Raw genomic sequence first — 22,500 nt, 5'->3', positions numbered from 1 at the left:
ATCGTTATCAGTTTCCAAAGCATCTGATACGTGCTGCATGTTTATATTATGTACAAAGTAAACTATAGGTATGTGTGTATGTGTGTGTCTTTCCAGATTCGTGGTGCAGGCAGCAATAATCGCTCAGTTTACAAACTAACGGACCAGTATCCAATTCTGGAGCCACACGAGGTGGGACGATACGGCGTTCCTTAAATTCCTGTGGGCCTCTGTTGATCTAAGCATTGAATTTTGTACTTAACTGTTTGTTGACCGTTGTGGGTCGCAGCTAGAATCGAGAGAAAACGAGAACAGAAGTGAGAAAAAGCAGGTGTTTGCTTTGGCTCAATGTTTGCCATGAGAATGGGAATGCCTCGACGAGGTATCTTCACCCCACATCCGGGCCTCTCTTAGAAGACATAGTATTGATTTTATAAATGAGAATCAAAATAATGATACTGCTACATTTTTGGTGGCATGACCATCAGTTTTGTTTATATCCGCGATAGCAAATACTCTGTAAAGAAGTTTCTCCATTAGCTGTGCAGCACCGCTGCGGTTAGATGTACAGTATAATACCACTCAGTATTGAGAGCGTTATTTGACTATTTTGGTTTATGGAGTACAGTAGTAAGTGACATATCTGATAAATTCTTTGTAAATCTTTTACTATAATGGTTTTTTTTTTTTTTTTTTTTGCGGGGATGGGGCGGGTTGGAGTTGGGGGGATTCTGTACAACGAATAAGAAGTACAATATAACCGTCAAGGTAAGAATGAGAAATATCAAAACAGAATTACTCCTGTAAGTAGCTTATCTCAATTGCTTGATATATGATTTAGCCATATTCTTCGGAGCCTTTCTCAATTTTATCGACGCCTCCCGAAACACTTTACTGGTACAGAGAGCGTCTGTGTTTGGGCTGGTTGCTATGCAGTGTTAAGCTTGTTAAGGCATTCTTTCTGGCACATTTTTTCCGGACATTCCGCTGACACTGTTCCCTGTGACGAACTTTCCACAAACACTCAACCAACTGTATTCTCTGTTAGAAACTTCACCCTGACATTGCAGTGGTACTGCTCTCTTTTACAGACTTTTCCCAGATATATAACGGTGGTATCGTACCCTTTTGTCAGTGTCGTTGTTGTATATAAAAAAAATTTTTATGACAGAAATTAGAGGATGAGTAAATTTGAGTATTATTAAGATCCACCGAGCACCATTGGCTGACTCCTACGGTTAACAAATGGACGTAATGCTGTGGTACTACAGTACGTCGTTTAGTGATTTTCCCTGTGATCAATAAAATGGGTCCGTGATTGGTATTTTTCTAAATGCAAAGTTATCCCCTTTGTTATTGATCAATGACAAAGGATGGTGTGGCTGAAAAATCACGCAAACGCATATATATATAATATGTATATACGCATATATGTGTATATATATACATAATACATATATATATGGATATATGTGTATAATACATACATATATATGCACATATACATACATACATTTATAATTGCTATACGGATTTGTTTTATTTATTTGGGATGGGGTTGGAAGCCTCATGGTTGTTGAAGGGGTTTCTTTGCCAATGCGTCTGGCAGTTATTGATGCCCACCCAGTAAATGCCAGACCCACCCTTGCTTAACTTTCCTGTAAGGCGAATGTGTGTTGGGCCAAATAGAAACAAGATCAAAATGCAAAAAGACACTCTCATGAGGGGTGTAAAAATCCCTTGTGACACGCTGAAGACAAGAAAAATGTCATGGGTTATGCAACCTGTTCAGAAAATCAAAGGAAATCAATAATCGACAGGAGGTGCAGACCTTGTATTGCAGGTGTGCAAGGGAATGTATTAAACTGTTATTCTGGTGTGGATTGGGTGACGCTTTCATGAAGATGTCAGTAAGGCTTCGGTGATAATGACAAAGAACGAGTGGGTCTCCTCTGTTATTCTCTCTCCGTTTCCCTTAATTTCCATGCCTAAGTTTTTCCATTAACCTATCTCTTTCATGGTCGGCTGTCGCTTATTCTGGCTCACTGTCTACATTTGGTTTAAGTTCTGTCAACAGTAGTGAAGCAAGAGAGAAGAGTTCAATATTACAGACCTTTTCACCCCTTTCTTAATGTCATGCTTTATAGTTCCCGCTGCAGATATATCCAACCCAGCCTGTAGCCACAAAACTTGTTGATCACATCACGAGCAAGGTCGTTCCGGCTTGTACTGACAAGGCATGTCGATCTAATCTCTAGTATCAGAGTCAATTGGATTTGCATGTTGAATTCACGGTGGGCTCTTCCACGTGGGTTGCATGTCAAAGGCTCGTCTCTCTCTCGCTGTTATTGATAAAACTGGCTTAACCAGAATTGGCACTAATAATGTAAATACAATTGTACTTTCTACCACAGCTTCACTGATGCTTTTAGGAACCTATAGAGTGGTGTAAGCTCTGAATTGCTTTGTGTATTTACTTAGGCAACACCTGTTTTTTTATGGTGGCGCTCACAGTAGGGCATTCCCAAGATATATGTTATTATAATCATGATTCTAAGTATTATTAGGTTTGAATTATTAGAATGATAAGTTTATGAGGCGCTTTTAGAAAGTATATAGGCCATATGTGTATGTTCGACGTAAACGATTTTGTTGCGAGAAACTAGTGTAACACAAAACCAGTCAGTTAATCACCCCGCTCTTAATGTTCTCCATTCACCACTATCCGTTATGTAATCACGTAGACACTTAAATGTCTTTCTCAGACGGAAATTCCTCCATGCTCTCTGGTTCCTAATCATTCCTTTGTTTGCATTTCTCCCGGGTACGCCACAACTTAGATCGTTTAGAATTGCTATTGATGTTTGGGAATTAGACCCAGTGGCTTTATTTCTACTTTTGCCTGAAGATATTCAACATGTTTACTACATACTATTTCCATATGCACATTTTTTATGTCTTGTTATGGTCTTCGGTCATTGCGGTTTCATACAATCATTGCGGTTTCATACAGACGATGCCTTTAATGTTTCTCCATAAATATTGCTAATGAATTCTTTGTTGTCGTTGCTGCAACTGCTATTACGTTGTTAGCTGTAAGGCGAACTGATATTATTGCTGTTGTGTTATCGATTTTCGAAGTTATCTACTGTCATTTAGTAGCAGTTCTTCTGAACAGGCACCGCTTTAATGCAGATAACGGTAAAGTATGTTGCAAAACGACAATTAACATCATGCAAGCACAAGAAAGATTGATAGTCAATGAGTGAACGAACGCAGTCTTGACGAAGAGGTTATTATCCTTGAAATGTTTTGCACAACATTGTCTATAATTGTGTAGTTATTTGTCATTTTATTATTATTATTTTATTATTATTATTTATTATTATTATTCGAAAGAAAGGCATACATTCATATGAAACAAGTCAAAGGAACCTTAAACTTGCTGGACAGACTTTCATTTAACTTCAGAGTAGTTAAGACACTGGGAAAATACAAAAATAACAAAGGTTTCGGACAACTAGGATTGTTTAAAACCCTTGTTAGGTTTTATGTTTCTTGGGCGAGATTTGGTTGCGTGTACTCAACTACTTCACCATCTTAGAAGGAGGAAGGTCAAGCAGCAGGGTTAGAGAAAATGAAAGAAGTGATATTGTAGCAAATTTACTGATTTGTTTATACATACATACATACATACACACACATATATGTATATATGTATATATATATATATATATATATATATATATATATATATATATGTGTGTGTATGTGTGTTTATTTTAATGTGTGTGTGTGTGTGTATGTGTGTGTATGTATGTTGGTGTTCATCTTTCTTTTGCATTTATTATCCTAATTTTCCAATTAATTCCCAAGATAACACAAGGGTAGTAGCAACAAATTAACTGTCTAGTTACGTAACACTAACCCGCCACGGTAGGCATTCCAGACATGAGCCAGAATGACCTAGAATAGGAGAGTAGGTATTCTATGAATACACCATAAGGACGAACCGTTAAAATTCCACAGAAATGAATCATGACAATTCTGCCGTCAGAGTGTACACGCGCTCGTGCCGATCCCACACCCGGCGCTTGCAACATTCCACAGGGATCTGCTGCAAACGGGAATGTGTCACTAAGAAAGCTTGCTTAGTACGAGGACGTTACAAGCAGGAACAATTAGGATTCCTCATTGCTCGTGGATATCTCTCAAGGGAATCGGAACCCTACACGTTATCTATTGGAAAACGTTCTTGGATAAGAGACACGCAAACACTGTGCGTTAATAATAGCTGTCCCAAATGAGAGCTCCTCTCTCTCTCTCTCTCTCTCTCTCTCTCTCTCTCTCTCTCTCTCTCTCTCTCTCTCTCTCTCTCTCTGTACCCCCAGCAGGTACCGTCGACAATATCGGAAGTTAGTCAATCAATTATTGAAATCAAGGGAAGTGGTCTTTCTTGGAAGGAATATTTGTTGTTTCTTTTGTATTTTACTTTATTTTCTAAAATATTTCTCATTTTGCTTGTTGTTTCTTTCATGTAGAAGCCGGTGAGTCTGAAAACCCACTGCCTTTTACTAGCCCAGACCCGATGGAAGCTGCAAACAGAAGTAGAAGGACTGAGGATGGGACTTGAGTCAAACCCTTGTCTTGTAAGTCAGGGAAAACGGAGGAATGGAGAAAATTAAGAGCTTGTTGGATTTCCGTTTAATTACTCTGAGGAGAAACTCGCTCAGGTCGCTCTTCGGGTCTCACTGTTCTTCATTGAGCATCAGCTGTTGGGATGTCGGTGCTAGCCCTATTCCCATGTCTCCGCTGATGATCAAGGGAGCTCCCTAATTTTTAAGGGCTTTTTCTGTGTACCTGGATTTCTTAAATAAACCATTGTGTTCTTAGTACCCCCCTGAAACGCTAAAGAATTACTGTTGATCAGTGAGAAGTGTGATCACTGTTTCGTAATGGCCTTTCGTTATATGGACATTGGTTTCACACCGTTGGCCACTAAACCCATCTCTGCGTGACAATCATGTCAGCCATGCCGGCACGAATAGACCTATAGGAATGTGTCCTTCGTTGTCATGTCATTTGCTCAATTTTACGCCTTCTTTCGTTTTCTGAAGCGTTGGAAATAATATCTCGGCGTCTGGAAATCAGGTAATATTTGTTTTGGTAAAGGCTGGTCTAATATTACATACAAGTTGCAAGTCTAGTAGGCATTTGCTGCTTACGTTGCTGGAATTTTGTCTTTTTGTGTTTCAGATGTTACGAGAGAGATGACATAATCCCAGATTCGGACAGGGTTCGAATATTTCCTTCTAACATTCAGAAATCAAAGCTCCTAGGATTTTAGATGCCATGAGTAATATCATTTGTAATGATGTTAATTGCACTAATAGTAATAAATAACAAAGAATTATAGCAATTAAAAAGGATCAGTATGACAAATGCATATGGCTAAGTTAAAAAGTTCTTCCCAAATGATGTAGGAGCTGAACTTTACATATTTTCTCATTTAATCTTGCTCCAGTAAATTGTTTTCCCTTAGAGGGACTGGCTTCAACTATAAAGACCCCTCTTAACGTTTGGCCAGAGAACTAATAAAGAATGGCTTCGAATGAAAAGACGGCCGTTACAACACCATCCACTTTAGCTTTTCACTAGTGAGCCACATCCGCTTAGAGAGAGGGGCTTTTTATAAAATGCTACCCAACTTTTTTCACCAGTGATCCGTATCCACTTAGGGGTAATGGCTTCAGATTAAAAGACAATAGTCAGTTACACCTTCTACTTTACCTTGTTACCGGAGAACTTCATCCACTTAAAGTGAGAGGTTTCCGATAAAAAGGCGTCACCACGTCACTTATCAGTGAGCTGTGGCTCCAGTTAAAAAGACAACATTCAGCATGCCTTCAACCCTGCCTTTTCAATAGTGAGCCTCATCCACTTATAGGGAATGACTTCGTATAAAAAGACAGCATCTACTAATGCCATCCAACTTATCCTTCGACCATTAGGCCAAATCCACCGACAGGGACTTAAGGTAAAAAAAAAGACTGCAGTCGCCACTCCATCCACTTGATCTTTCACTAGTGAGTCGTATCCACTTGGAAGGGGAGGGTTCAAACAGAAAGATAAAGTAACTGCATTATCTGCATTATCTTTTCACCGTCAGTCACATCCATTCAGAGGGAGTGGCTTCATTTAAAAAGATGACAGTCGTAACCTTCTCCTTATATTTTCACCAGGGTGCCATATCCACTTAGAGTCCATGGGTTCAGAGTAAAAAGGAAACATCCCCCTTATATTTTTTCCAGTGAGCCATGTCCATTTAGACCCAGTAACTTCATTTAAAAAGACGACATTCACTGCACCATAACCTTATCTTTTCACCGGTGAGCCATATCCACTTCGAGAGAGTGGCGTAAGATGAAAAGACAGCGATCACTTCGCCATCCACCATACCTTCTCACCTCTGATCCGTTTCCAAAAGGGAGTGGCTTTAGATAAGGAGACAGCAGTCACTGCTCCATTCACATTATTTGACTCGTAAGACTTGCCTTTGTGTCCTTATACTGCTGAATTAAGGGTGAAATCGTTGCACAAAACATTTTCACAACCTCACATCCGTTTCGTACTCCTTGGAAGATCCTAAACATGAGGTTGTCTACCCCGTTTCGTATATTACCCCAGCCTCTGATTTGTACCTACTTTCAACCTTGCTGGATATTGGCGCTTTCTTTTAAATCCCATAAGCAGCTTATCGATCTCCGTTATAACCGCTGCTTTATTCCTATTTTATACGCACTCCTGTACATTGATTCTACATTTTTAAGCCTCATAAGCCATTTCTCGCGATCCGCTCCCATGCACTGTAGTCATTTACCATCATATCTTTTATGAATTCATTTAAGGACCTGTCTTTTCAGCTATGTAAGCAATATGTTGCTCCCAGTGATGCACACTGCATCATTTATCTCTCTTTATCTTGTACACACTTTCTCCCATCATGAACATCCAAATACGTTCGCTCCAAAATTCATACATTTAACGTTACTGACAAGAACTGGAGTGTCCTCAGTGCACCGAAGCAGCTGCTTGCCATCGCTTCGATAAAGTAATCGATTGGTTTATTTATTAATGAGTGCAATTCAATACGCCGTGTAACGTCACCACTGCACAATTTTATTCTTGTGGCTGTATCGATGTCCGAAGTAGTGAACGGACGTTTGCCGGGTTCAGTGAATCTGAGCTTATTTTTCATGTCTGGCGAGACTAGACTTATTTTTACTTGCTTCAGGTGTTGGATGCGTCATTATCTTCTTCATTTTCTTTCAGCAATAATGGAGGGCTCCAGAGAAAACAAGACACTAACACTTGCCGTAACGATCCGATAAATTCTTAATCAGAATTATTATTATTATTATTATTATTATTATTATTATTATTATTATGTGTTGTCATGAAAATATATGAATATATATATATATATATATATATATATATATATATATATATATATATATATATATATATATATATATATATATATATATTCCTTCTTAAGCATATCAGTGAACAACGAAGCTTGAGTGAACATTTGTCTCTACTTCTGAATGGTATGTAGATAGACCTCTTTACTTTTAAATTATAGAGTAATGTGAGTATTTTCCATAAATGTTCGGTAAATGTTCAAGGTACGTAAAAAGTTATTACTGTTTGTCTTTAAGGATAGGGTGGATAGGACTGTTTTCTCTCTTCATATATATATATATATATATATATATATATATATATATATATATATATATATATATATATATATATATATATATATATATATGTGTGTGTGTGTGTGTGTGTGTGCGTGTGTGTGTATGTATGTATGTATGTACGTATGTATGCAAAACACCAGAAGGAAAAAGAAAACAGGAAGTGGTCCAGGCCAATTTCGTATGTTGTGACATTTTTCTTATGGCTGATAGGAGAAATTCACGTTGTATATAAGCTACTTAGTAGGATGGAAGAACAGTGCAAACGAAAATAGGGGTAAAAGAAAAAAAAAAGGCCGTCGACACCTGCGAGCAGAAGGCGGAACAACCTCCTCCGACCGGCTCTTTTTTTAACGCAAAGATGGTGCTATTCGTAAATCTTGATATTGCTGGACACCTCATCTGGATTATTTCTCAATGAAAAACAACAAGCGTGTCGTTTTGCCGTTCTTTGGAACGGGCTTAACAACGCTTTAAAATCTGTGTATTATACATATTTCTTTTGAAATTAGTAGATCCAGTTTATATATTCGTCAGCTGAGCAAGTAAGGCTGTAAGGGTAAACTAGGAAGCTGAGATAATGAATGTTATTTTGGTGAGAGAAGAGAAATAGTAGGCTCTTATAATTTGTATTTTTTTTTATTTGATATTTTGGATGATGGTTGAATGAGGGAAGAGGCAAATTACAGAGTAGGTAAAGCAAGAAATGTAGTAGGGTGTGTGCAAATGATTAAGAGGAAACTTGGAGTGCCATTTGGAAGCCATGTTGGAATGTATGAAGGGAATGTTCAACCAACTCTCCTCAGTGGAAATGAAGTGTGTACGTTAATTAAGAATGGAAGAAATAATGTGAAAACTGTAGAGATGAATGGTTTATGTAGTATTTGTGCTATAGGAAGAATGGGTAGAATGAAGAAGTTGTAAAAGTGAAAGGATTGGTCCAAATATTTTAATATGGTTTGGTTATGTGGAAAAAATGGATGATAATAAGCTGTTGAAAAGAGTATATAATTCGGAAGAGTTGGGAGGAAGAGAAAGGCCCAAAAAGAATGGAGAGTGTTAATGGAGAGGGACCTCAAAATCCAGGAAGCGAGAGTACATGCAAGGTGGAGGTTCATGGCATATTGTGTGTACAGTGTTCTACACGATTCTGGTGAGCCTTCTCTGTGGGTCTTTGAAGCGGCTGGTGTTGTGGAAGTTTTCTGCAGAGAGCAGTCATGTACAGTACTACTTTTCAGTTCACGTGGGAATTTGGCTGTGATGATTGACTTTATTCTTGGGAGCCACCCCTCGTTAAGGGAAACAGCTTAAACGAACTAGTGGATGAAGGCTCAGACTGCATTACACAAAATTTCTTGAGCTGCATGACATTGTACAACGACACACACACACACACACACACACACACACATATATATATATATATATATATATATATATATATATATATATATGTGTGTGTGTGTGTGTGTGTGTGTGTAATAATGTGTGTGTAATAATATTAATAATATTAATAAATGTGTGTTTGTATAATGTCATGAAGCTCAAGAAGTTTTATGTAATGCAGTTTGAGCCTTCATCCACTAGTTCGATTATCAATTCTGAGGCTACTGAGGTTCCAGAGAGCTGCTTCCTCCTGGGATCTAAGATTCTAAAGTAAAGCGGTTCTTGCTGAACTTGAAGAGAAGAGAGAGAGAGAGAGAGAGGCCTCACAAAAATACATAATTAGGAAGTGTATATGATTACTCTAAAATCCTACAGATTCCGCAGAGATAACGGCAGTGAAAGAATAAGCATTAAGATTTATATAACGTACACACAGTTCAGTACGGTAACTTTCATACTGTACTCCGGGACGATGAATATTGGAGTCATTCCACTTTTTAACGTGAAGAGCAATCATTGCAAACACACAGGCACGTTTTGATCTGGTAGAAAGTGTGTCAAAGGTCTTATTTCGCTCATAAATATTTTACCAACATTGAACAACGCTATTCCGCAGCTGTCTCTCCTACACACTCGCAGGCTCCTCCCCCCCTCCCCCAACTATCACACATACTCACTCTCACCCACTTTTCCTGTGTTGTAGCAACCATTACCGATGACGACCTAACTACCCAGGTGCTAAAACCTACACATTCCTCTCTCTCTCTCTCTCCTTTGGGCGTATGCCGACGCGTGTACTAAGGGGAAGTAAACATTCACGTGCAAATTTAACTATTCAACGTTTTACATAAGTAACTAATGCATTTACACAAATAATTCAGATTTTTTCTCTGTTTATATATATATATATATATATATATATATATATATGTGTGTGTGTGTGTATGTGTGTGTATGTGTGTATGTGTGTATGTGTGTGTATATATATATATATATATATACACACTTCACTCCCTAGAAGGGGTGACTGCAAAGGATGATAACCTTATGATTCTCAGCGTGTGTTTTAGTTCTTTGGGGATGTCCCACCACAGGCAACTAATCACTAGATACATAACGGAGTTTTCAGGAAATAGTCCAAAATCATCCTATACTTCGTGGGTTCAATAAAAGACTGATTCGTCATATTGGTCCTATAAAAAAAGATTTTTGAGATGTCTCCTGATTCGTTTGCTGTAAGCCCCTTTCAAGGTTTATAAGTCGCTCATGATTAACATAGGCAAAGGACAGGCCATTGCACTGTTGCACAGTCACAGACCCATCATATGCACAGATGATCAGCAGTCAAGCCCCTCTTAACCCAAGCCACGACCAAGGAGAACCAGTTAGTGGCTGCTGATGACTCAGCAGGTAGACCTACGAGCGCCCCCGAAACACCCTATTCCTAACAAGGTCTATAGACCTAGATTCCTAACTCGAAGGGACGGTAAGGTCGTTTTGTGCCCGTGAAATCTGTCCAGCCATAAGTGGGAACCCCACGCTGTTGCAGACAAAACCAGCTGAGCTACAAAACCCTATTGAGTGTTTATTTTTAATGCCGGAGGTTCCGTTCTTGTATTATTCCAGGCCTTAGTTATCCTTAATCACACCTGTTTTTAACATCGCTCACGTACGTACGGTGCCTCTCCCTTTGCCTCTCCTCTGGCCTTCTCTTTTCTGTAGGTCCTGTTTCGGTCACTCCTCCTAGGAGGTCTTTTAAACACTTGTCGGGCCATCACTTCTCACATTCAATCTTTGGAAAGCAGCAGTCCTTGAAAAGCTTGATTTCAAGGCTGGTGTTTCCTATACTGATCTTTTCGGAAAATTTTCTGATTTTTCTCATCTCCATAATTTCCTTTCATTTAAGAAGCTAACCTTACCATTTATATATATATATGTATATATATATATATATATATATATATATATATATATATATACATATATACATATATATATATATATGTGTGTGTGTGCATATATATATATACACACATATATATATATGTGTATATATATATATATATATATATATATATATATATATATATATATATATCGCTTGTGTGCGTATGTGTGTGTGTGTGTGTAAGAGACACTTTAACAATTGGATGCCACGCTGATTTGAAGAACATCAAATAACTGGTCATGCTAATCATGAAGTCTTTGCACTTTCCATAAAATGACATTGGATGACTCAGAAATGGAAATGGCTGGCTCACATCATTATTCAAATGAAAATTATGCAAATGCCGATTAAATTAGGAGGTCCAGTATCAGGGTCCCAAAATATCTCTGAAACATTGACAGTACTTTTATCCCCAGATACGCTCTTCAAAGAACTAGGAAACGGTCTGAGTTCGTGAAGAAACGAGAAGAGACAGCTGTAGTGTTTGTGCCTGAGTCGGAATCTGTGAGGAAGAGCAATGAACAAAGTTCGGAATGCAGAATTGTCCAATGTCCAAACGTGTTCCTGATGATATTTGGTATATTTATTCAGTTTTCAAAATATAATTATAAGCTTTCTTCGAAGTATCTCTTTGCCAGCGATTTCCTTCCATATATTCGTTATATTACGACGCTGGTCTAAAGGGTCTTTCATATCACGCCATAAATTTTGGGGGCAAAATGCACAATTGTCTTTTCGTGAGTTCAGTCTACAAATAGAATAAGAGAACGTGAAATCGGCTATTTGATGTTTCATAAGTTTGCCTCTGATTACACTATGTACAGTAGGTTGGCTTAGCAATTAAAGTAAAAAAGGAAACATAATCAATGAGTAAATAAGTTTTAGGAGAATTCAGATTGAGCAAGGATTCGTGAATGGTTATTGCACTGATACACGCAAGACTTTCATATATACATACATTTTATATATATACAGTATATATATATATATATATATATATATATATATATATATATATATATATATATATATATATATACTGTATGTATGTATATATATATACATACTGTAGTGTATATATATATATATATATATATATATAGAGTATATATATATATATATATATATATATATATATATATATATATATATGTATATATATATGGGAGAGAGAGAGAGAGAGAGAGAGAGGAGCGGCCATTGTATTTGAGTCAATATTACACAGAAAATATTCATTATACTAACTCTCAACAGGCTTGAGAAAGACTGTAAATATTTGTGATAAGACAGTGTGCGGCAGTACATAGAATTCAAACCCTCTAATGGTTTTTGTTGATTATTATTATTACATTATTATTATTATTATTATTATTATTATTATTATTATTATTATTATTCAGTAGATGAAACCTATTCATATGGAACAAGCACACAAGGGCCAGTGACTTGAAATTCAAGCTTCCAAAGAATATGATGTTCATTAGGAAGAAGTAAGAGGAAGTAAAGGGAAATACAGAAAGGAGAGATACAACTTATTAAAAAAGGAAAAGTAAATTAATAAATAGATAAAAATGTGTCAAAATGCAAGAACAATAGTATCAGAGTGGTAATGCATTGTATTTTCGCTTGAACTTCTGAAGTTCCAATTGCACGACGTCCTCAGGGAGACTGTTCCACAGTCCAACGGTGTGAGGAATAAAGGACCTGTAGAACTGAGAAGTTCGACAGCGAGGCACATTTACTACATATTGGTGCTGCTGTTCAACGAATCTGGTTGTTCTCGGCAGGTAAAGGGATCAGGGATCGATTGTGAACGGGAAAGATCTCTGTTGAAATGACGAGAAACCATTTAACGGCGTCCTCAGACCAATATTATGGAAGGTCTAACGTCTCTATGGCATTCCTGTTAAATATGTAAGCTCATCATCCACAAAGCGGATGCAAGAATGAAGACGGTGGGGGTCTTGTCAAGTGAATTGTTAGTAGTGGGGTGCTACAAAGGAATGTTATTTTACATTTTCGTTTGCCCGTCTCGTAGGTTTCACAGCAAAACTGAAAATTGGTCGAAGGTGGAAGAAGTGGTTTAGATTTAGAAAAAAACGAAAAAAGTTAGTAACATGGCTTAGATTCCGTAATGGAATGCATCATCACTCTCTCTCTCTCTCTCTCTCTCTCTCTCTCTCTCTCTCTCTCTCTCTCTCTACTTTTGTTTGCCTGCCTGTGTCCTTTCAAGCCTGATATTGGTTGATAATTTCGAAATTACAGGTTTTTCTTCCTTTGGCATTCCTCTCTCTCTCTCTCTCTCTCTCTCTCTCTCTCTCTCTCTCTCTCTCTCTCTCCAATAAGAATGAGTCATCCCAGCTCTTTCTCTTGCTCACTTTGTGGTCATCACTCCCTTCCCTCCCCCATGACATTTATGTCGCGGGGAGAACCATGGAAAGAACGGCCTCTGTTCGATAGTGGCCTTTTTCCAGGCAGTCTGATCTTAATGATAACTAGGTTTAAGCGTGTTTTCAGACATCGATTGGTGGCGCTTGCATTCATTCAGAACAATTGTCTGGTCCAGCCGTCGTCCGTTTACGCTCTACCTGTGGCTGTTTGGACAGGGCGTTTTCTTCATTATTTTTTACTAGCTGTTTTGCTGTTGTGTCAGGTTTTCATGATGATAATTCATCTTCCTTATAGTTTTGTTTCCTATTTTTAACGAATATTGCATTAGCATGTGGCTTCATTTAGATATTTTTTTTCAGATATTTTATTCGAGACATTAGGTTTTGTTAAGGTTTCAAAAAATTATCAGTATGTTTTTTAGAAGGCAGTAATTTTATTAGCGTATTGCTTTGGTTACCAAGATGACTTAGGAGAAGAATAACAACTAAGGAAAGTTACGTTGTACAGAATTGCTACGTTCTTTCTGTCTGAAAGAACGCGCCTGTTTCTTCTAAGTCTCTTGTCTTATTTTGTGGAGTGAGTGATCTCTGCAAGGTCATCAGGGTGCCTGAAAGTATTTCAGTAATTAAGAAACGTGACTTTATCATTAAGAATAACTGTTATATCCTTCTTTTCCCAGGCATCAAAGGCTTCCCCTAAGGCCAATTAATCTTCAGGGTCTCCTGCCCTGTGTCTAGACATTTCCGCATTTTTACTTGTTCATTTTGAATCTTGATTACTATTCATTATCAACACGAAGCAGGTTGAAAATATGTGGATCGAAGACCTTTTGTAAAAAAAAAAAAATTCAGGAAAAGTCATCGTTCTGTGATTATCTGTAATTGCTTAGTATAAGCTAAACCTCCGAACATCCTTTATTATTTGTTTTTTATTTTCTTGTTGTAAATCCAAGAGGTCTTTACGTCTTTTGTTTCACCTTTAAAGGAATCGTTTTTTATCTGGTGGCTGCTTCCACGATAACTTCCACGAAGTTATCGTGGAAAGTTTTTATGTGAATTGTTTATTAGGACTTGTGAGTGTGAGTGTGTGAGTGTGGGCGCGCGTTTGTTAAACGTGCATTGTGTAAAGCATCTAAGCTTGTCCTTGATTTCTCATCAATATAGATATGAATATTTGTTCACAGCCCCACATAAACACATGTACATGCATACATAATAACATTCACACATGCTAACTATAACTGCACACAAATACACACATTATATGTATATATATATATATATATATATATATATATATATATATATATATATATATATATATATATATATATATATATATATATACATATACAATATATATATATATATAATATATATATATATAGACAGTCACAATATATCCCTTCCCATTGAAGGGGAAGGCTGTGGGATATTAGCTTTTCCCCACAACAATTCTCTGTTAAGACCATTCCCAACTTAGAACTAGGTACCCTTCCCACGTGGGGCCAACGTCCTAACCACTGAGCCACGAGTGTAGTTATACATACGTATTGTAGATATATATGTAAATGCACATTATGACCGTTTGTGTAGGTTGTGTATGTGTATATACTTACATGCATGTATGCATGTAAAACTCTCTGGTTTTTACATGTAATCTAGCCAATCAATCTGACATGCAAACAGAGAAAGAAGGGTCTGCAAATAAACAGGAAAGCCTCTTCAGAAGAAATTCACGGGAAACAGATTTGCCATTAATTCCATTCATTTTTCAGTCGGTTTTCTGAGAATTTCTTAACCTGTCCTCTTTGAGGAGGCGGCCTTATTGTTCCCGTGGGCTCAGGCGTTCTCTGGTTTCCCTTCCTCTCAGCCTTCAAAGATAAGAGCTCTTATTTAGGAGAAGCTTCTAAAAAGAAAGCGAGGAATATAGAGCGAGAGTAAGTGAGATGACATTATTTTTAAATTAATCATGATCATATATATATACATATATATGTGTGTGTAAGTGTATACACACATATATGTATATATACATACATATATATACACACACATATATATATATGTAGGCTACACATATATATATACGTGTGTGTGTCTGTTGTAAATTGTAGCTGAATATCCGTGAGTCTTTTTCGTGCTGGTAATAACGGGTTCGTTCCAAAGAAAATCAGTTCGGAGAAAGAGAGAGAGAGAGAAAGAGAGAGAGAGAGAGAGAGAGAATAAACGTCTTCCGTGTCTGTAAGTCTCCAGACATTTTTTCCGAACATAACATTCTTCTCGTTTGCACAGACACCAGATCAAGATAACAATGTTTGTTCCTTATCGCTCTACATCAAGAGCGGCCTACCAGTATCATCCGGTTCATAATGACGATGATAGCGAGTGATATATATATATATATATATATATACATACATCACATATATATATATATATATATATATATATATATATATATATATATATAATATATAGATAGATAATATATATAGATAATATATATATACATACATATTTTATGACAAAAATAAAAATAGAGATAAAATAAGAAATCAGTATGGTTAAGAATGTATTTATATCTCAACGCAACACAAACACAGACACGCACATACATATATACTGTGTGTGTATATATACATATATATGTATACATATATATGTGTTGAAATTAATATATATATATATATATATATATATATATATATATATATATATATATATATATATATATATATATATATATATATATATATATATATATATATATATATATATATATATATATATATATATATATATATATATATAATATATATATATGTTGTGTTTGTGTTTTTCTTGGTTTTATGCGGCAATGAAGATATAAATACCTTCTTAACCATAATGATTTCTTATTTTATTTCTATTTTCATTTTTATTTTGCCAAGTGACAGATTTGTGTTTTTGTAGTTAGTTTAACCTATTTCTGAAGCGTTAAGGAGCAATTATGTTGCCTGTTCTCAAATCAGCTATGTATTATTCTATCAAAACATGAGTGATATCATTCTTTGAAGTACCAGCAGTTGCAGCTATGGTACCAAGTCCTATAAATTTACCAAAGACTGGTTGTTCATTTAGGGAATGTCCAGCTCAAGTGGGTGGTATTGATTTCCCGACTATTTTCCCCTCCTCTCCTTTTCCTTCTTTCTCTTGACGTCGACATGATAAATAATGTGTAAAGTCCATTGCGCGTCTTCGATTTCCTTCGTTTACTGCTGAGAAAGTCCCAGTTTACACGAAGAATTGGAACTGTTGATGTTAGCTTCACAAGACAGTGTATCTGAAGTAGCAGTGACGCTTTACATAATGATCATTAATCTGAATCGCTATATAGCTAGTTATCCAATAAAACGTTCATTGTGGATAGCTTCATGTTTGATTATGAGTCAGCCTGTCTCCTGTAGAATGCCTTTGATAGAAGATCAGTCGCTAGATTTTAAACCTTCCTCACAGTTTTCCCTGCATTAGCTACTCTGTCTTCACCCCTTTGCTTTACTAAATACGCATTTACACAAAAAAATCATTTGTGACATTTTGTCTCATTCATTCTTCAGACGAGTTGCATTACGTTCGTGTTTAGTTCCGGGTAAACCACTGAAATGCCAAGAGCGTCCCGTTGCTATGGCAACGATATTTCCTTTCAATCTTCTCTCGAATACAAATGTAACGGGAGCTTCTCTTTCTCCGTCTCCGGTTAATTGACAAATTTTTCAATTTTATACATCATTTATATATATATATATATATATATATATATATATATATATATATATATATATATATATATGTATATATATATGTATATATATATATATATATATATATATATATATATATATATATATATATATATGTGTGTGTGTGTGTGTGTGTGTGTGTGTGTGTGTATGAGAGAGGGGAGATAGAATATATACGTATACTTGTTTGAAAATGATTATATTTGTTTTAATGAATTCATGTAAGGTAACATATATGAATGTAATTCTGAGTGTTTCGTACCTGTGGCTACAAATGATAAGGTAACTTGTCACTTGTTTCTACACGGTCGTGGCTCTTCCATAGGTGATAGAGTGGGAGTGCTTCTCCGTTCGACCTGATGACTGTATCACACTGTAGAAAGACTCATCGGCATTTACTGGCGATGCGTCTTTCCTGTTATTCTCTGTCGGACTTGGCTGAGTCACCAGACATTAGTTACCGGTTATCATTACTATTACGCTGTTAGATTCCAGCCCTTCTTATGAACAGTGTCGCTAGCGCCCGACCTTTGTGTTTTGTTGCCACTTTCAGTATATGTTTTTTTCACAAAGTTTTCTTAACTTTCTCTCTCCATTTTTTGTGTCCGAGCTCGACGCCGACGTATGGATAAACTCACAAACTATTATTACTATTTATTATTATAATTTGAAAAATTTTAAGATCGCGTTCTTATCACATCACTATTTGAACATTCCCGGTAGAGACATTATGTGAGTGAGTTAACGAGGGCTTATAATACACACGTACAAGCTTTTACATAGGTTATATATATATATATATTATTATATATATATATATATATATATATATATATATATATATATATATATATATATATATATATATACATGTATATATCATAAACTCTTCTTTGACGGACCTGACAGTGATATTTGGTTATTATTTATACAACTGTGATAAGATTTGTGTATAAATTATTAAATCACATTTGATGTTGAAATGCTTCACCTTATTATTAATGATTTGATTGATCATGTAAGACTAGACTTAGTAAAGAGACGTTTGATATTTTAAGACTGTCTAATAACATGGATACTACGAAAAGTTTTATGCTCCAGTTAATAACATAATTACTAACTGAAGTCGTCTCGATGATTTCTCCTTTCAGCGTTGTCTGTAATAATTACTGCAGAGGTTGCTCCGAACTGTTGCAATGCTGTGCGTGCCTCTGCCTCTTTATGGCTTGCTTTTTATAACTATGCTGACGAGGCAGATCAAGGAATGGAATCAATTCCAAAGGTCAAAAAGACTCCCTTTTCAAAAGAGGTTACCCACTGGTTTGAGTATTTCTAATCTCCCCAGTATAGAAAGGAAACGAGGTGGCACGAAAGATGTTTCATTCCTTTTCTGACTCTAAACTCTGGATATCCATACTTTATTTTGTTTTTCTACATTCTTATGGGTCTCATCTTAAAAAGATTTTCCAGAGGCCACGTTTGTCATTTGACTTTGTTCTCTGAAGTCAGTCAGCTTTGCTCATTTGACATTGTTCTCTGAAATCACAAATGTCCATATGACTTTGTTCTCTGCAGTTAAATTATTCAGGCCACATTTATCCAAGTTACATGATCAGCATTTCCTGGATTATTTGGTTTAATTAATTTCATTCCCCTTCTATCGACAACCTTTGGCATTCTCTACACTTCCAGAGACTCTTGTAACCTTCTTGCTTTTAGAAGGCGGTTCTGTCTCTTTTCTGCTGATCACGTCCTTCTCCATTCCCCCTCACCCTTCTTTACTAGCTCTTCTAAACGGCATCTGATGACGTATCATCGTCCTCTAATTCCAAATATCGTGTCTTAATCCTATACATGCTGGAACGGTGAAACAATGAAAAACGACCAAAGGACTGATAAAGAAACTAGTAACAAACACAACAAAAACACCAGAAGCAAACACATCTACATCATCCACAAATCATAACCACACAGGAGTAAACAATACAACACCGACGTTAACAAAAAGAATAAAAACCACGATACCTCACTGCTCCTACAACAACAAAGGCTGCCCTCACACGCTAACTTCTCGAACTTTGCAGTCTGAAGTATTGCATGTCTGCCTTTCGTTTATTATGTCATTTCGGTTTTTTCTAACTCATAAATGTAATGTAACTTACCAGCTCTCTCTCTCTCTCTCTCTCTCTCTCTCTCTCTCTCTCTCTCTCTCTCTCTCTCTCTGTGCTATAAGAGATCCTACCTCCTTGTATAAATATGTAATGTATGGTCGATACCTCACGGTAATGTTTCAGTGCATTCATATTGCAACAAGTCAATGTTGAGTGGGACTCTCCTACTACTACTACTACTACTTCTGCTGCTACTACTACTACTACTACTACTACTACTAATGGTAAATTTCAAGACGATGAACAACCAATGCATATTTACCATTTCTTACCATGCTGGTGGCATATTCTAAAATGATGAAAGTGAGGATAAAGACAGAAATTGCATAACAACGACAAAAAAATACAAATCTAAAAGCTTCTTGTTAAAAAGGGCAAGACAAACTTATTTACGAAAAAAAATCGTACAATGGAAGTGAACAGCCATGAAGGTTTAAAAATAGGAATGGCTTCTTTACTCTAATAGTGCGGTATGTATTATAGATTTCTTGTTCATTCCTGGATGCTGAAAATATTTTAAAATCCTCTGTATTTATAGTTGCGCTACACGTGCTTACAAAAAGGTCTCTTATGCATAACGACATAGGTCCTCCGTCACTACATATTCTTCTTGCCAGTTGCTCGTAAGATTGTAAAATTTGTATTTGTAATTTTTTTTATTTATGATATTTTCACGTGTTTATACTAATTTTCAACATTTATCAAAGATGGTATTAGAACAGTGCCCAGAAATCAAAGAAAATATTTAAAAATAGGCTTCATTTTTTCTTCGGCTTGATGAAATAATTATTCTCGCCATCTGAGTGTAAAAAAAAAAACCACCAGAGGGGGACTAATCTCAGCCGGACATTAAAATTTAACTTGAATATAGTTCAACGAAAGGTCATGCGTAGTAGCCTCCATTCCTCATTCCAGATAGACTCCTCTCCGCAGTAGTGCATTGTTCCATTCCCATTCTCCCAACCCCCTTCAACACTAACTGACCTTTGGAACAAACTTTGGTATGCATCCCCGAAAAGCCGTCCGTTCCCCCAATGTTGGGCCACATTGTGGGCCTTTGTCCTGATTTACTCTAAGGTGTTTATGTACCAGATTTCACTTAACTTGAGGTTTACGAATGCCAATATTATTATTATATACAGTATATATTATTATATTATTATTATTATTATTATTATTATTATTATTATTATTATTATTATTATTATTATTATTATTATTATTATTATTCGGATTTTGTAAATATTACCATAAAAACTTTGATAATTAACTCACAAAGCAAGCTTCCCATGAATGAAATGTCTTGAACAGAATAAAAAGAGTAAACCGGACCAACAATAAATTATACATATACAGATTGACTGAAGAATTATCTGGCGTATGCCAGGCAAGATAACATATGCTGTCTAGTTCACGGACTGACGGTTATCCTCAAAATTATTCTTCAGAATCTCTTAATAGAATCTCGGAAGGGACTATTTTAAGAAGTCAATATAGTAAGTGATCTTACTTGCTTCAAATGTAATCAGTTTCAAGCGAGCGTTTAAAGGTGTACCAAAATGCAGCTTTAAAAAGAGAAAGTAGAATACACAGTATACTCAATACTTCTAGTCTGTTCACTTTAGGCTTTTTTTTATAATAATAACTGATTCACCGAAACTCATATTCCCGTTCCACTTTAAGCCCCAAGCATATTAATAGCTCTCATTTTAATATCTCTCTCGCTGAGTTCTATGGGTGATGCCATAAGGCCACCTTAATCTACAGCAGCAAAAACATTCCTGTTCTCTCTCTCTCTCTCTCTCTCTCTCTCTCTCTCTCTCTCTCTCTCTCTCTCTCTCTGAATACCTCGAAAGACGATCTGTTAATCAATAGTGGTGAATAAGCATCGCACTCCTTCCCCCATACCCTATTTCTTCAATCGACGCCACGCAGCAGCACCAACAGCTGAAGTGGCATTCAAATTCTTACGATACTGTGTACGAACAGTTCAGATTTGAGGGAGATAATGGCTTGATACTAGAAGCTGCTTTCACAACATATGTTCGTTATCGACGCCAAAGATATGTCTTCCAACCTGTGCATTTTTATTACTAGAAATGTCAAATTTTTTTCCTCGTTAATAACATTCTCCTTTTATGTCTGTGTAATCCGTAGAATACCCATTCAAAAAATAGCTTTGTAAGCTTAATGTTCCAAAGGACTTATTAGTCATTACACTCAGCAGAAGTCGTTGATACAGTAGATGGGTCTGTCCGCATCTTTTTCCTGTCTGCTCTGGTCAACATTCTCTCTTCATCCTCTCTAAATTAATACTGTTTTATATTCACTCTGCGACTGGTTTAATTCTATCCTGAGTGTACCTATTAGGAAAAGATGAAAAACATAGGATGAAGCGTGAATGGTTAGATGTTAGGTGTTAACAGGCCATAAATGAGTAGGTTATTAGTAAAAGGTGTAAAATAATCCATTCAAAAGGAAAATTATTCATTAGTAAGTAGTCCATAACAAAGGAAGTCTTTTATAGGTCATAATAAATATGTCAAAAAATTTTGTAGGTAATAAATATGGTTTGGTGAATGTTAAAAATAAATGGGTCATGAAAAATAGTTCACAAAATGTTATGGAATTAATATAGGTCATACGTAAACAAGTCATAAATAAATGGTTTATATAACTGAATATAATAGAAATATGGAACATAAATGAAAATGGTCTCCAAATAAACAATTCATAAATAAACAGGTCATAGGCAAACAAGTCGTAATAGCTCACAAGGTAACAGGTCCTAAGTAAACAGGTGGAGTTCAGGTGCCATCAAAATAATAGATCAATTACGTACTACGACTTCAGCTTAGCTCTGCGCCACATTTGTTTCCCTGGAGACGGAATGCAAAGTAGTGCTACTTTTCTACTGGTAATTCTCCTGCTGTTTTTATTATTATACACTCAAATGCGTCTTCTCTTTGTCACAGAATAATCAATATTGACTTTTTACAAATACCATTCTCAGAATTTGGAAAAATGGAAATTCTTTTGAACCATTTTTACCTCATGAAAATATTTTGATATAGGTAT

At 36.1% G+C, this 22,500-nt stretch overlaps 1 pseudogene; it reads right to left on the bottom strand.

Annotated features, from left to right (window-relative positions):
• The window catches only part of LOC136836670 (tubulin beta-1 chain-like), a 47,975-nt pseudogene that overhangs the window by 24,424 nt on the left and 1,051 nt on the right, over positions 1-22,500 (bottom strand).

Source organism: Macrobrachium rosenbergii, chromosome 56 (genome assembly GCF_040412425.1).
Source record: "Macrobrachium rosenbergii isolate ZJJX-2024 chromosome 56, ASM4041242v1, whole genome shotgun sequence".
In the NCBI taxonomy this organism is placed as follows: Eukaryota; Metazoa; Arthropoda; class Malacostraca; order Decapoda; family Palaemonidae; genus Macrobrachium; species Macrobrachium rosenbergii.
Note: the sequence above shows the minus strand (reverse complement) of the source record. Positions and strands in the feature narration are given on the sequence as shown.